This window comes from Panthera pardus, unplaced genomic scaffold (genome assembly GCF_024362965.1).
Source record: "Panthera pardus isolate Hobbes unplaced genomic scaffold, ASM2436296v1 HiC_scaffold_87, whole genome shotgun sequence".
Classification (NCBI taxonomy): Eukaryota; Metazoa; Chordata; class Mammalia; order Carnivora; family Felidae; genus Panthera; species Panthera pardus.
Genome location: NW_026527021.1, coordinates 6282 through 20000, shown reverse-complemented (window position 1 = coordinate 20000; position 13719 = coordinate 6282).

The following is a 13719-nucleotide window of genomic DNA, read 5'->3' as shown; positions in this document are numbered from 1 at the left end:
CCGCAGCGGGGGGAACGGGTGTGCCTCCCTTCACCGATTCTGCCACCCGCCCACCTCGGGCAACTCCGCCAACGGCGGCGACCCAAAGGGGGGTCCGCTGGGAACAGGGAACGGCGCCACCACTCGGCTTCAGGCACCTGAGACGACCTGGAGCGCTCCAGGGGCACCACGGAGGGCCAGGCGCCACGCGCTCAGCACGCCCAGGCGGCGAGCAGCGTGGCGTCGGGTGCAGCCCCCCCACCACAGGGAGGCCGCCCACCACAACACAGCCAAGAGAGGCCAGCGAGAGTGTCCGCTGCGTCAGCCGACCCCGGTCCCGCAGCGACGGGAGGCCGGGGTCGGGCCGGAGTCCGCACCCCTCCGCAACCCCCCGCGCCGCCCACAGGCGGGAAGGAGGAGCATGGGGCCCGCAGGCAGAACGAGAAGAGCGGTCCCACTCACCAGGAGTGTCCGTCCCTCGTCTGACACGGCTTAGGCCCGGCCCGGGAGAGCGCGACATCACCACATCGATCGGTTACCGCCACACGAGGCAGTCCTGGGGTGAGGAGGGGGCTGGGGAAACGCCCGGCGAGGACAGCGACCAGAGGAGGACCTGCTTCAGCCTCGCCAGCACCCCTCCCCCACCTCTCCCAGGGAACAGGCAGCCGGACAACCCACAAGGGGAAAAGGGAACGCCTGACACGCGGCACGGAGCCTTGCGAGGGTGGGTTTGTCACGGCCACGGCCGGGTGCCCGCAGCGGGGAGCGCACGGGGTAGAAGACCCACGCCGCCTCCCCACGCCGCCCTCGGGTGCCAGAGACCGGAGGTGGCGCCACAGCCTGAACCACACCTGGATGCACGAGAGCCGGCGCGCAGGCCCAGGCAGACGGCTCGAGCAAGCAGGCGGGCAAAGGGCGGAGTCGGGCTCGGCTCGGCGTCACCGCCAAGCCCGGAGCCACGCCAGCCAGCGGCGACGAGGCCCAAGTCTCTCTTACAGGATGACAACCGCCACATCAGAACGTGTCAGCACCTACCTGGCAGCAAAAAGTACCTCTTTCAGGAGACAAAAATAACCGCGTTGGCAGGCGGGGCCGAGCCACAGGTCACTGGGACCTTCTGGGACCCTGGCCCGGCCACGGGCCCCAAGCATCTTCCCATCACCGCCAAGCAACCCCACCCCCCCCGGAAGTCCCCGGGGGCCATCTGGTCGACCCCGGGACCGACCGATCCGACCGACCGACCGACCGGGGAATCGCGGGATGGGGGGGGAGGATGGCCGGGTAGGCCCTGCCCCGTTACACGTTCGCCCGTCCACGGGTCGTCTCCGGGTCGGGACTTAGAAAAATAAAACACTCCGCGCTGTCGCCTGCGGAAGCCTCCCCGGACCTCGCAAGACCGGCCCCATGCCAGTCCCCGACCCCCGGCTGGGACTGTTTTGGGGGGGGGTCTGAATTGCGCGGAGGCGCCCCCGACGACAGGACCTCAACGGGGATCGCGGGCGCGCCGGCGTTGGCGCCCTATACGGGCTTCCCCTCGCGGCCCGGTCCCCAACTCCGCAGCGGGCCTCGGAAAATCTGGGGAGAAAATCGGGTCCAACGACCGGGAGCACCACGCGTGCCCCCGCCCGGGCCCATCGCGCCCTCCGCGGGCTTCCCCTCAAGGCTCAGGACGGTCCTCACCGGCCCGGCCCGGCCCGGCCCGGCCCGACCGCGAAGCGGGAGGGAAGACAAAAGACGCCTGGCAGGGAAGGACCGACAAGCGACCCACGGGGCCACAGTCTCCGGGTGGCGGCCCCGGACGGTCCCCGCGGTCGGGGGGGCGGTGGGAGGGGAGGAAAGCACCGGCGGGTGCTGGTCGACCCGTCCGGGCAGCCCCCCACCCCGGCTCGCTCCCAGGGAGCGCCGCCGCTACTCCCCCATATACCCGGAGGTTCAATCTCCGGCAAGTGCACCAGCCGCCGGCGCCCCGACGACAGCGGGACGATCACGCCAACGTCGCCGGCCTTCTGGAACTCCGCCCCGGGGACCGCGGCCGAATCGCATCCCTTGCCGACGTCGCCGACGCTCCGGAGGGGAAACGCTATATAAAAGCGGCCGCCAGGTGGCGCCCGACAACCGACCGAAACGTCAGCGGGGACAGCTCGCGATCTCGGGGCCGAGAGGGCGCACAGCCGGCGGCCCGGCCGCCCGATCTCGTCCCGGCCCACTCCGGATGCCGCCTCTCGGTCCCAGGCCGGCGGAGGGCGTCCGCCTCGGGAGCTCCCGGCCGGCCGGCACGGCGCGACCCCGGCAGCCCAAGGGACACTCGAAAAATGCATCGGGGGGCGCCTGGGTGGCTCAGTCGGTTGAGCGGCCGACTTCAGCTCAGGTCATGATCTCGCGGTGCGTGGGTTCGAGCCCCGCGTCGGGCTCTTTGCTGACAGCTCAGAGCCTGGAGCCTGTTTCAGATTCTGTGTCCCCCTCTCTGTGACCCTCCCCTGTTCATGCTCTGTCTCTCTCTGTCTCAAAAATAAATAAACGTTAAAAAAAATTTAAAAAAAAAAAAAAAGAAAGAAAAATGCATCGGGGCGGCTGCCGCTGAAAAGGCGGGGGGGGGGGGGGGGGGGGGGGCAGACCGGCCACTCGACTCCCCGGCCGGCCGAGGCGGACGTGCGCGGAAAATTCCCCGCACACACCGGGCAGGCCGGGCACGGGCGGCCCAGAGCGGCCCAGGCGGCGCGCCCGCGCTCCCGGGAGGACTTAGACACATTTCGGCGGGCAGGAAGGGAGGGAGGGAGGGAGGGAGAGACGGACGGTCAAACCGAAACCACGCGAGAGAGTACTCCCAGAACAACAACGGACGGACGAGCCGTTTTTATTCTATTGGGTCAAGCGGGGGAGCGTCTCTCTCGGAAACATAACAAACCAAGCTGCGGGGGGGGGGGGGGGACAGAAAGGGGGTGATGGATAAACAAACGACCACGGATAAAGCTTAAGCAAAGTCCTTCGCCGCACGGGGCCACGACGAAGTCCAAAGACCACAAACAGGTACGGGGAACATGGGTGCAAGTGCACCGCGTGGCAAGCGACAAGAATATGGCTTTCACCATTACTGTCCTCAATAAACACCACTACGGGCGGCGGTGGCGGCGGGGGGGGGGGGGGGGGGGGGGGGGATGGAGAACGGAAGGAGTTAATAGCCACTCACTAAAAAATGTCCCATGGGGCGCCTGGGTGGCTCAGTCGGTTGAGCGCCGACTTCGGCTCAGGTCACGATCTCGCGGTCCGTGAGTTCGAGCCCCGCATCGGGCCCCTGTGCTGACAGCTCAGAGCCCGGAGCCTGTTTCAAGTCTGTGTCTCCCTCTCTCTGACCCTCCCCCATTCATGCTCTGTCTCTCTCTGTCTCAAAAATAAATAAACGTTAAAAAAAAAAAAAAAATTAAAAAAAAAAAAGTCCCGGTTCCCAGAGGACCCTACAGTCCAAAGGGGGGGTGGGGGGGGTGGGGGGGGGGGTGGGCCCCCGCAGGGAAAAGGAAGGTGTCACCGAGACACACCCTATGCCTCCACCCTCTTAGGGTTTGCAGGTGACCCTGAGGGTGACACTGACACGAGACAGGTTAACCGTACAAGGAGCCAACAAATTGATTTCCTACAAGTTTCACGTGACAGGTAGAGCCCCTCCTGAGGAAACCAAGACCCTGAGAAGTGGCCAAACCTAAACGCTTGTATATTGGGTTGAACAAGGAGAAGCGACGGTGGACGACTAACTGAACTACGTGGGGAGGCTAAAGGATGATGAGGATTTTAAAACCAACCAACCAACCAAGATCTGTTCTCCTCTAGAATTCTCTCCACTTCTCCCCCTGTCCTTGAGGATAAGAATGTCACTCCCCTGGTGGCATAGGAAAGACGGGGGGGGGGGGGGGGGGGCCCTTCCAGGGAGAAAAGGAGGAGAGTGCTCCGTGCATGCTTCTTGCACCTGCTGGGCAGGAGGGTAGGGGTGGGTGGTTTACTTTGCTTGCTTGCTTGCTGCTGCTTTTTGAAAGCTTCTCTAATGTTTCCTTTACATCTAAGTCTTCCTTTCCAGTTTGGCTTTGGACAGGAGGAAGGCAGGCCACACGTTTTTCTGGCACGGTGGAGAACGAAGGGTAAGATGAGTGCGGGCCCGTGCGTATTCTTTTCCGTCAGTCACGTGCCGTGGTGAGCAGAGCATCAGCTCTTGCCGGATGGGTGTCTCATTCCTCCGTGAACCATCAGGCAAGATGTCGGGCAAACACACACAGGGAGACTAAAGGTAGGAAGAACGTAGAGAAGACGGGCGACACGTGCCCGAGTCTCCAGAGCGACGATTTCATCCAGGGCACGGCAACGTCCAAGGTTTCCGGACACCACGTTGACGGACGCTTTGGTGCGTAGGTCACTTTGAATCTACAGTGCCACCCTCCGGTCCATTAGCACGTTGCCTCCGGCTCACGTGAGCGAGCGGTGGTGTCGTCGCGCAAAGAGACTGTGGGACTCGTCCCGGGATGGAACTGGGCCAGAGAGAGGGAGGGACGCCGCAGCCCATCGTTGAGCTTCAGGTGTCTGTAAGAGACCGAGTCTCTAAAGTACACCGAGGCACAGGGCGACCCGCTCGCTCGTGCCTGGACGTCTCTTTGTTCTTTCGAGGGGTCGATATCTGTGAGTGTGGTTTGTTTACTTTCCGGACAAGGCGAAAGAACTCTGAAACAGGAAATATTGGCACAAGGGGTCTGGTGGGATGGGAGGGTGCGGGTCAGTCCACGTACCGAGAACACGGGAGGATCGGGCGTCTGAACAACCAGGCGGAGAGGGGAGTTTAGCCTCGGTCATCACGGCAACCGGCACCTCGACAGAAACCACAGAAGGTGCCCAGGACGAACTGCGTCGCAGGAGCCAGCGTGGGCATTGCCCCACTACCCTCAGCCCTCAGCCCAGCAGCAGGCAGCAACTGTCGTCCGGGTCCAGGCCGCGCCCCACTGCCCTCTTCTCAGCCAGAGCGGTACCCGGGAGGGCGGCCCCGGAACAGATACCTCCTCTCCTCCACACACATCTCGCCAACCCCTTGACCGCTTTGCCCGGGATACACAACTCCGCTGTACCCAGGCATGATTTTTCCCGTGGACCGGGGGCCTCCTTGGCCACTTAGGGTGCTCGCACCAAGATGAATCGGGCTAGAGACAGGGACACCTGTGCAGCCCGCTGTTGAGCTGAAGGGGCCTCTAGGAGAGGGACTCTCTAAAGTAGCTGACGTACAGGGAGACCCGCTCGCTCGTGGCCGGATGTGTCTTTGTTCCTTTATTTCTTTTCGTGTTCTTTATTATCATGTTTGGTACAATTGTAAGCGGGATTGGGTTGTTTGGGGTTTGTTTTTTCTTTTCTTTTCTAATTTGTCTTTCTGCGGTGTCATTATCGGCGTATACAGACGCAACAGATTTCGGTACATAGAGTTTGTATTTTTCCTGTGGACCAGGGGCCTACTTTGCCGCTTAGGATGCATGCGCCCCCACCCCCTGCCCACCCGCAGCCTTCAGTTCCCCAAACCACTGGAGGACTCGTGGGGGTGGGAGTGGGGGTGAGGGTGGGGGAGGGGTGGGGGGCGGGGATGGGAGTGGCAGTGGAAGGGAGGTTCAGGGCGATTCATTCCAATGGGCCTCATTCAACCCCTTTGTTCAAATGCAGAAAGCTTTCTGTTAAAGTCTGAGCCTGGGGCTTCTCTGCATTGAATGGCTTTCTTCAACTCCCCCAACCCTTAGGCTGCAGTTTCTGAACTACTGGGAGGAAAGGGAGGAAAGGGAGGAAAGGGAGGAAAGGGGGGGGGGAGGGAAGGGGGGGAGGGAAAGAAAGAAGGGGTGGGGGAGAGAAAGGGGGGAGGGGAGAAGATGATGTCTGAAGAACTTGCCTTCTCTGGAGCAAAGAGAGTCCCCTCCTTTTCCTAACCCAGGAAACCTCAATAAACCATTTGAGAATCATGGATGTGGAGGATGAAATCTTACTATAATGCCTTCCAGGGGTGGGGGTGCAGGTACGTGGAAGGGTAGGGAGTTGAGCGAGCGAGCGAGCGAGCGAGCGAGCGGCATGGTGTGGCGTGGCGTGGCCTGCCGAGTCAGAGTCAGAGGGTGGCATGAAACACGTGATGGTGGTGTCTTAGGGTTCAGAGGCCAAACACAGGCATGGGGCAATAAGGGATAGAGGGTGGGGGAGGCCTGACAGGGGACAATTGTGACCCCGGGCGATGGTCCCAGCGGGCACACTCCTGTAAAGCAACACTAACACTCTATTGATTAGCCATTGACCTCTCCTCCCTCTCCCACCTGCTTCCAAAGGGAAACTGAGTACAGTTTCATTCCACAGGCACTGGCTGTTTCACATGCAACCTTTGACGTGCCACTAAAAGGAGGAAGAAAGATGGACACACATGAAACAGCCCCACAGATGGCCTAGAGGGCGTGGGCGGGGCTCTCATCAGTCAAATTGGGAGTCTGAGTCAGGATCCTGGGGTTGTTTCAAAACATGGAATGGAAGGGGCTCCTGGCTGGCTCACTCAGAAGAGCATGCGACTCTTGGACTCTTGATCTCTGTCAGGGTTGTGACTTCAAGTCCCACATCGAGTGAAGAGAATGTGAAAAATGAATGAAGGAATGAAGGAATGGATGAACAAACTTAAAAAAAAAAAAAAAAAAAAGGTTGTGGGGCGCCTGGGTGGCTCGGTCGGATAAGTGTCCGACTTGGGCTCAGGTCATGATCTCACGGTCCGTGAGTTCAAGCCCCATGTCGAGCTCTGTGCTGACAGCTCAGAGCCTGGAGCCTGCTTCAGAATCTGTGTCTCCCTCTCTCTGACCCTCCCCCATTCATGCTCTTTCTCTATCTCAAAAATAAATAAAAGTTGAAAAAAAAAAAAAAAGTTTGCAACGTTTATGTCTTTAAAACAAATGGAATCGGTGGGGTGCTTGGGTGGCTCAGTGGGTGAAGCATCCCACGCTTGCTAGATTTTGACTCACGTCATATCTCAGGGTTCGTGAGACCAAGCCCTGCATTGGGTTCTCACACGGACAGTGCAGAGCCTGCTTGGGGTTCCCTCCCTACCCCCCCATACCTCCCCCATAAACCAATAAATAAACATCAAAAACATAAATCTTAAAACACTACAACAAATGGAATGGAAAGAGAGAACGCAACGAGGAGGATGTGAATGTTGCACCTAATACCACTGAACTCTACGCTTATATATGGTGAAAAATCTCAATTGTAGGTGATGTCTACTTCTAACCACAACTGAAAGGAAAACGACAAAACACCGGTCCTTGGCTCACAGTAAGGGAGTTCCTGGATTTGGTCCGAGAGGGCCTTCTCATCCGCCGTGTGGAAAACTATGGAATGGTTTCTTCCTCTCCAGGCCGATGACCATTGCCAACGACAGTAGGTGTAGGTGCTGTCCTACCTGTGAAGGAAAGGCAGGAAGAAGTGTAGCATTTAAAAGCATCTTTTAAACGCTGTCCACCTTTCCCAGTTTGTCCCCTCACTATGTCTTGCGTACCTTTTATAGCATTTACCCTATGTCGATGCAAAATGAACGAGCCTTTTTAAAAACAATTTTAAAGAGGAAGGAAAAGAGTTTCATTGGAGCCCAAGTTAGGAGGGCTGACGGGGATACGCAATCTTCACAAAGCAGTCAGTCATCTGGGGAAGGCCTCACATTGGGCATACATACAGCTTACCAAAAAAAAAAAAAAGGAAAAACAGGGCACGGGGGCGGGGGGGGGGGGGGGGGTTGGCCGCAGATGTTAGGAATCATCATGAGGAGAAAGAACACATTCCAGAAAGTTACAGACTTTATCTTCTGTTTTTAGTATGTGCAAGGCTGTATGACTTCAATCTTATGGCGACCAGGAAGGTTTTTGTATTGTTTTCTTTTGTTTCCCTTATCTTTATAAGCCGCCTTTGGAAGCCCCCTTTTTTAGTTAGTTATGTTTAAGAAAAAAAAAAAATTTTTTTTTTTTTTTTAACAAACCAGACATTAAATCTGTGCTCAGGACAGAAAAAGAGCTCATGCTTTGAGGTTTTCTGGAGTCCCTTTGACCTCGGTAAATATTAAATGTATAGCTTCCCTGGGAGAGCACCAACATAAAAAGTTTAGAATTTCCTTTATCATTTCCCCGTCTTGATCGATAATCTTTCCTCAGAAATCACGGACGATCAACCTGATGTTTTTATGTCCCTCAGTGCCAGGTGACTGTCTTGTCTGCCCTGGGTGTGTCCCTCCTTGCTAGGTATGAGACTGAGTGTGTGTGTGTGTGTGTGTAAACACACATATATGTCTTTGAACCACCTAGGGTTCCTCGTTGGGGTGAACTTATTGTAACATAAATGGTGGGAAACTCAAAAGTGACGTATGTTCTCTGTAAGTTCCATTGACCAGCAGACATAGTTCATGTGCTTGGCTCAGATGGCCTGCCTTTGTATTTGGCAAAGCATTTTTAACAGAGAGACAGGGACAGCAACACACTTTCAACAAGGACAATTTGAAGGAGCCAGTGCAACATTGGAATACACTTGAATTGACAAAAGAATGAAATCCCAAGAATCCTTTACATACCTGTTGATAAAAGGGAAGGCACATCTGTGATTATTGATGAGGAAAGATGGAGCACCCACATTGAGGAAACATACCTGTCATGCATATTCCCAGGTTTGCTTAGGGGCGGAGACTTAACATGAGAAGGAGGCAAAATTTAGTCCCTGATGTCAGGAGGTTACCTTAGGACACGGAGAAGGGGCTGTGGGTATGCCCCGAGAGCTGGTATAACCTGGATGGGGACTTAGGCTCTTTCTCTCAGGGCTGTGCTGGCTTATAGGCTGCAAGCATATCGGTGGACCTTGAGTCCAGGCTTCTTCAGAGACAGCTAGAGTTTGTTTGTGGGACCTGAAAAGACACAATAGCTGATTAGGGGCAAATAGTTCCCTGAAGAACAAGATTTAGGTTCTCTGCGAGAGAGAGCGAGCGTCAGACTCCTTAACCCTCCGTGGCACAGTTTCAATTGCCCACTCCCCACTCCCCGCCCCCCACACTCACCCCCAGCCTCTGGAGTTTGGATCATTTCCCAATGGTAAGGAACGGGGACGATGATGGGTGATGGCTCGGGCTAGGGCTATCCGTTTATCTCCCCCGGTGAGAACAGTTTCTGTAAATCTCACCTGTCACAGGCCTAGGTGCAGGGCTACACAGAAGTTGTGAAGGGAATCGAAGCAACATGGAGTCAGAGGTGTTAAGTTTTCTTCCCCTTTATAAGTTTCCATTGTCAATCCCTCATTCCACTTCTATGGAACAGGGATGGAGGTCCACCTTCTGAAACTATTTCAAGCCGAATTAGGGTGTGGCAGGGGCTTTGGAAGGGAAGGATTTGACAGGGTGCAGGTCACAACTTTTGCTCCCTTGTGCTAATTGGGGGTGGGGAGGGGGGGGGGAATCAGAGATAATTCCTATCTGAGATCTTGGGTATTTTTCTGCATAGTTTGGTACTGCATCATATCCTGAGATTTCTCCCCAAGTGTATTCTAAGGAATAGTAACAGTATAGTCAAACCCAATGTTATAACCACCTTGTGGGGGGAGGGCACGGGGGGGAAGGTTGTGGTGGTCAAGGGCCTCTTACTGTACCCAAGTGAATTGCTGTCTGATTTTATTTGTATGTTTTTTTTTTTAAATCTTATTAAGTAACCTTTACACCCAACGTTGGGCTCGAACTTACAACCCCAAGATCGAGAGCTACACGCTCTACCGACTGAGCCATCCAGGTGCCCCTGTTTATGTGGGCTTTTGTTGCTGGGGCACCTGGGTGGCTCCGTGGGTTAAGCATTGGACTCTGGCTCCGGTCAGGATCTCGCCGTTCGTGATTTCGAGCCCCGCATCCGACTCTGTGCAGACAGCTCAGAGCCTGGAGCCAGCTACAGATTATGGGTCTCTCTCCCCCCACCCCCTCTCAAAAATAAATATTAAGAAACTTATAAAAATACAAATAAAATATGGGTTCTTATTTCTAAAGAGGAGCTAATACAGTTGCAGCAAGTGTTTGTGAACTAGCTTTGACTCTGCCTCCTCGTTCAGCAAGCAATCAGATAACTAATAAGAGGTACTTCTACAGAAAGAAAAGAACACCACGGGTTAATGGGTGGAACAACTTATAAACCCAGTGTCTAAGTCCCAAGTGCGGTCAGTGAGAAGGTGTCTAGATGCCAGGCTCGAAGCATCCTCAGCTGGAGTGGGAGCAGGCAGGGGGCAATCTGACCGATTTTTCTGGCATGTAGTTCAAATGTCTCATTTTGGGGGATTCTGAGTGGCTCAGTGGGTTCAGGTTCAGTATTCAAGTCTGGATCTCCACTCAGGTCTCAATCCCAGGGTCGTGAGCTCAAGGCCCCAGTTGGGCTCCACACTGGGCGTGGTGAAGCCTACTTTAAAAACAACAAAAACACAACAGCAGCAAATGTCTCGTTCTGAATGGCCCATAGAGCAACAGGCACACAGATTGTCTACAACTGTGGCAATTTCTCTGAAGTTTATCTCCAGTTGTCCAGCTTTCCTTTGCAGGGCTTCAGGGAAAAGGGCCATTTGAGTTCTTCAGGATGGTAAGATAAGAGGATGGGAGAGGATTGGAAGCCTGAGTTTGAAGAGTCATAGTCAGATATTCGAGGAAACCAGGATTCAGGATCCAGCCCAGTTTTAAAGGCAAACAACAAACAGTCAAAGAAAATTAATTAACCAGAACTAGAAGTTAACATCCACAAAAGAGCTATTGAAATACAATCTTTTTCTATCGAGACCCCTCCATTCCTGTCAAAGATAGCCCAATGAAAACTTATTTGTTTGTAAAATAAGTCCAGTGTTAACAGACATGGCTTCAGTATTGACATAAGCACAGCAAGAATAGCGATTGACCATATAGTATTTTGTGTTTTTTCTCTCTTCTTTTCCGCCTGCCTGCCTTCTTTTTATTTATTTTTTTTTATGGAGTTCTTTTTTTCCTCTTAAGTTAATTCCTTTATTTTGAGAGCTGGGAGGAAAGGGAGAGGGGGAGAGGGGGAGAGGGGGAGAGGGGGAGAGGGGGAGAGGGGGAGAGGGGGAGAGGGGGAGCTCTGCACTGTCAGTGCAGAACCCAGCTCAGGGCTCAAATCCATGAACCATGACCGTAGGTGAAATCAGACGCTTAACCGACTGAGCCACCCAGGCCCCCCACACACCAGATTTCTTTACACTGTCAAATGTACGAATGTATCTCATCATTTTCAGAAACACGTTGTGGTGTTTGGTTTTGTTTCTTTTTTCTTTTACTGTACAATTTTTAGCAAGTCATGAAACGGGCGCCTGGGTGGCTTTGTCAGTTAAGCATCCAACTTCGGCTCAGGTCATGATCCCACGGTTCGGTTCGTGAGTTTGAGCCATGCATTGGGCTGTCTGTGCTGTCAGCACAGAGCCCGCTTCGGATCCTCTGCCCCTCCCACCGACTCATTCTGTGTGTGTGTGTGTGTGTGTGTGTGTGTGTGTGTGTGTGTGTGTGTCTTTCTCTCTCTCTCTCTCTCTCTCTCTCTCTCTCTCTCTCTCTCCTAAAAATAAAGAAATAGGCTGGAAAACAAATCTTCAAGGAAAAAAAAAAACAACAAACGATGAAACATGTTTACTAACAGACCCAAGTATCTTTACTGTTTTTCTGAATAAAGCCAAAGACCAAACACACACACACACACACACACACACACACACACACACACACACAGCAAAACAAAAAACAAAAAAACAAACAAAGAAAAGAAAACGCCGTAGGTTTAGTAATTCACAATTTAGTATTTTATCTTCTGTGGAAAAGACTCAGATGTCTGAAGAACTGAACCTAATTTACCACTTAACTTAGCAAAGCTTTGAAGTTACAGGTCATGAAAGATTTGGGAAGCCATTTTAAAAGTTTACAAATAGGGACTCCTGGGCGGCTCAGTCGGTTAAGCGTCCGACTTCGGCTCAGGTCACAATCTCACAGCTCGTGAGTTCGAGCTCCGCGTGGGGCTCTGTGCTGACCTCTCAGAGCCTGGAGCCTGCTTCGGATTCTGTGTCTCCCTCTGTCTCTGCCCCTCCCTCGCTGACATTCATTCTCATTCTCTCATTCTCTCATTCTCTCTCTCTCTCTCTCTCTCTCTCTCTCTCTCAAAAATAAATGGTACAAGGAAAAAATTTAAAGGTTTACGAGTAAACATTTTTGTGTATTTAACCTATCTCCTGTCAACATTCACCCACGAACACTGTATGCGAGAGACAAAATCGACCATCGTTTGAAGTACTTTTTGCTGACAAACTGCAACGGGTACCGGTGAAGTCATAAATTGAAGTCACATGAAAGCTGATTAGGCCCCTGCCTCGGGCCTGAACCCTAGAGTGCGTGTCTGAGTGGAACAAGGAAGGGCGTAAGTGTTTGTAAAGTTTTTTTGATTTTGTTTTTGATACCTGTTGTAAAACGAGGGAGAAAACGTGTTATGTTGTTTGTAAAGGTCACAGAGATGTATATTTTGAGGACCACAATTACAGGGTCAGTATTGGGACGGAAGCAAGGCCATGACCGGAGCTGCCCACCCCAAAGGCTTGTCATGCAGAGAGCACCAAATTCAAGCCATTTTACAACCACCACCACAAAGAATAAAACCTAACTATCTGCATTGTATTTGATATCGACGGCTCCGAAAATATGTCCATTTTAAGTAAGCAATCACCCTTCCATGGCCCTTAGTACCCAAGACGTCACACCCGTGTCCACTAAAAAGTCAAACGATCTGTTTCCCCACCATCAGGCTCACACGGGAGGCCCCACCACTGGGGATGGCCTAGGAGATCACTGGAGCCACACCAACTGATGCAGAAACAGGGGGAGGGGGAGGCGGCCAGGGAGCCGCCGGCCAGGCCCCAGGCAGATTTAAAGTTTTGGACTCACCTTTTTGTGTTTCTTTCATCTTTTTCTTTTGCGCCTCCAACTCCGCGTCCGCGCGTCCACCTCCTACTTCTTCTTCCATCTCTGTCTCCTGTCTTTGCCTCCTGCAAAAGTGGCTTTGTCTCTGGTTGCTTTTCAGCCCCCTGTGGAAGAGGTGAAGGAGGAGCAGGCCGTGGGGTGGGCACCCATCTTGACGCTTGTGCTCGGGGAGGAGGAGGGGCGGGTTTAGGATCACTGGCATCTGTCTGCCTTCCTCCTCTTCCTCCTCTTCCTCATTCTTCTGACTATTGGGAAAGGGTGTGTGGGTGTGGGTGTAGCGGGGAGGGCAGGTGTGTTCAATTTTTATCTCTCCTCTCTCTGGGCCATCAATTGTGTCCCTTCCCGTGAGGCAACTTTCTTATGGAGTAACATAAAACTCTGAATGTAGAGAATTTCACACACACACACACACACCCCACACCCATACCCCGTTCACGTGAATGTGAAACACATTTGGGTTTGTTCTGATCCTCCTGAGTGTTAGAATGCCCAATGTTCACAAGAGCTTGCCTTGAAACACAGTAACGGAGCTCGGTTACAAATTGGTGTGAGCAATAGCATCCAGAGGTAGAGAAAACATCTCACATGGATAACACCTGTGGCCATAGATCCACAAACAAGATGCAAACCAACATCAGCCTCTGTTTCACTCCTATTTGTGGAGAGGACGCGAAAGACCCAATGGTCAAATCTCCCCCTTTTATAAAAACAAATCCAATCGCACGAGAGCATTACCGTGG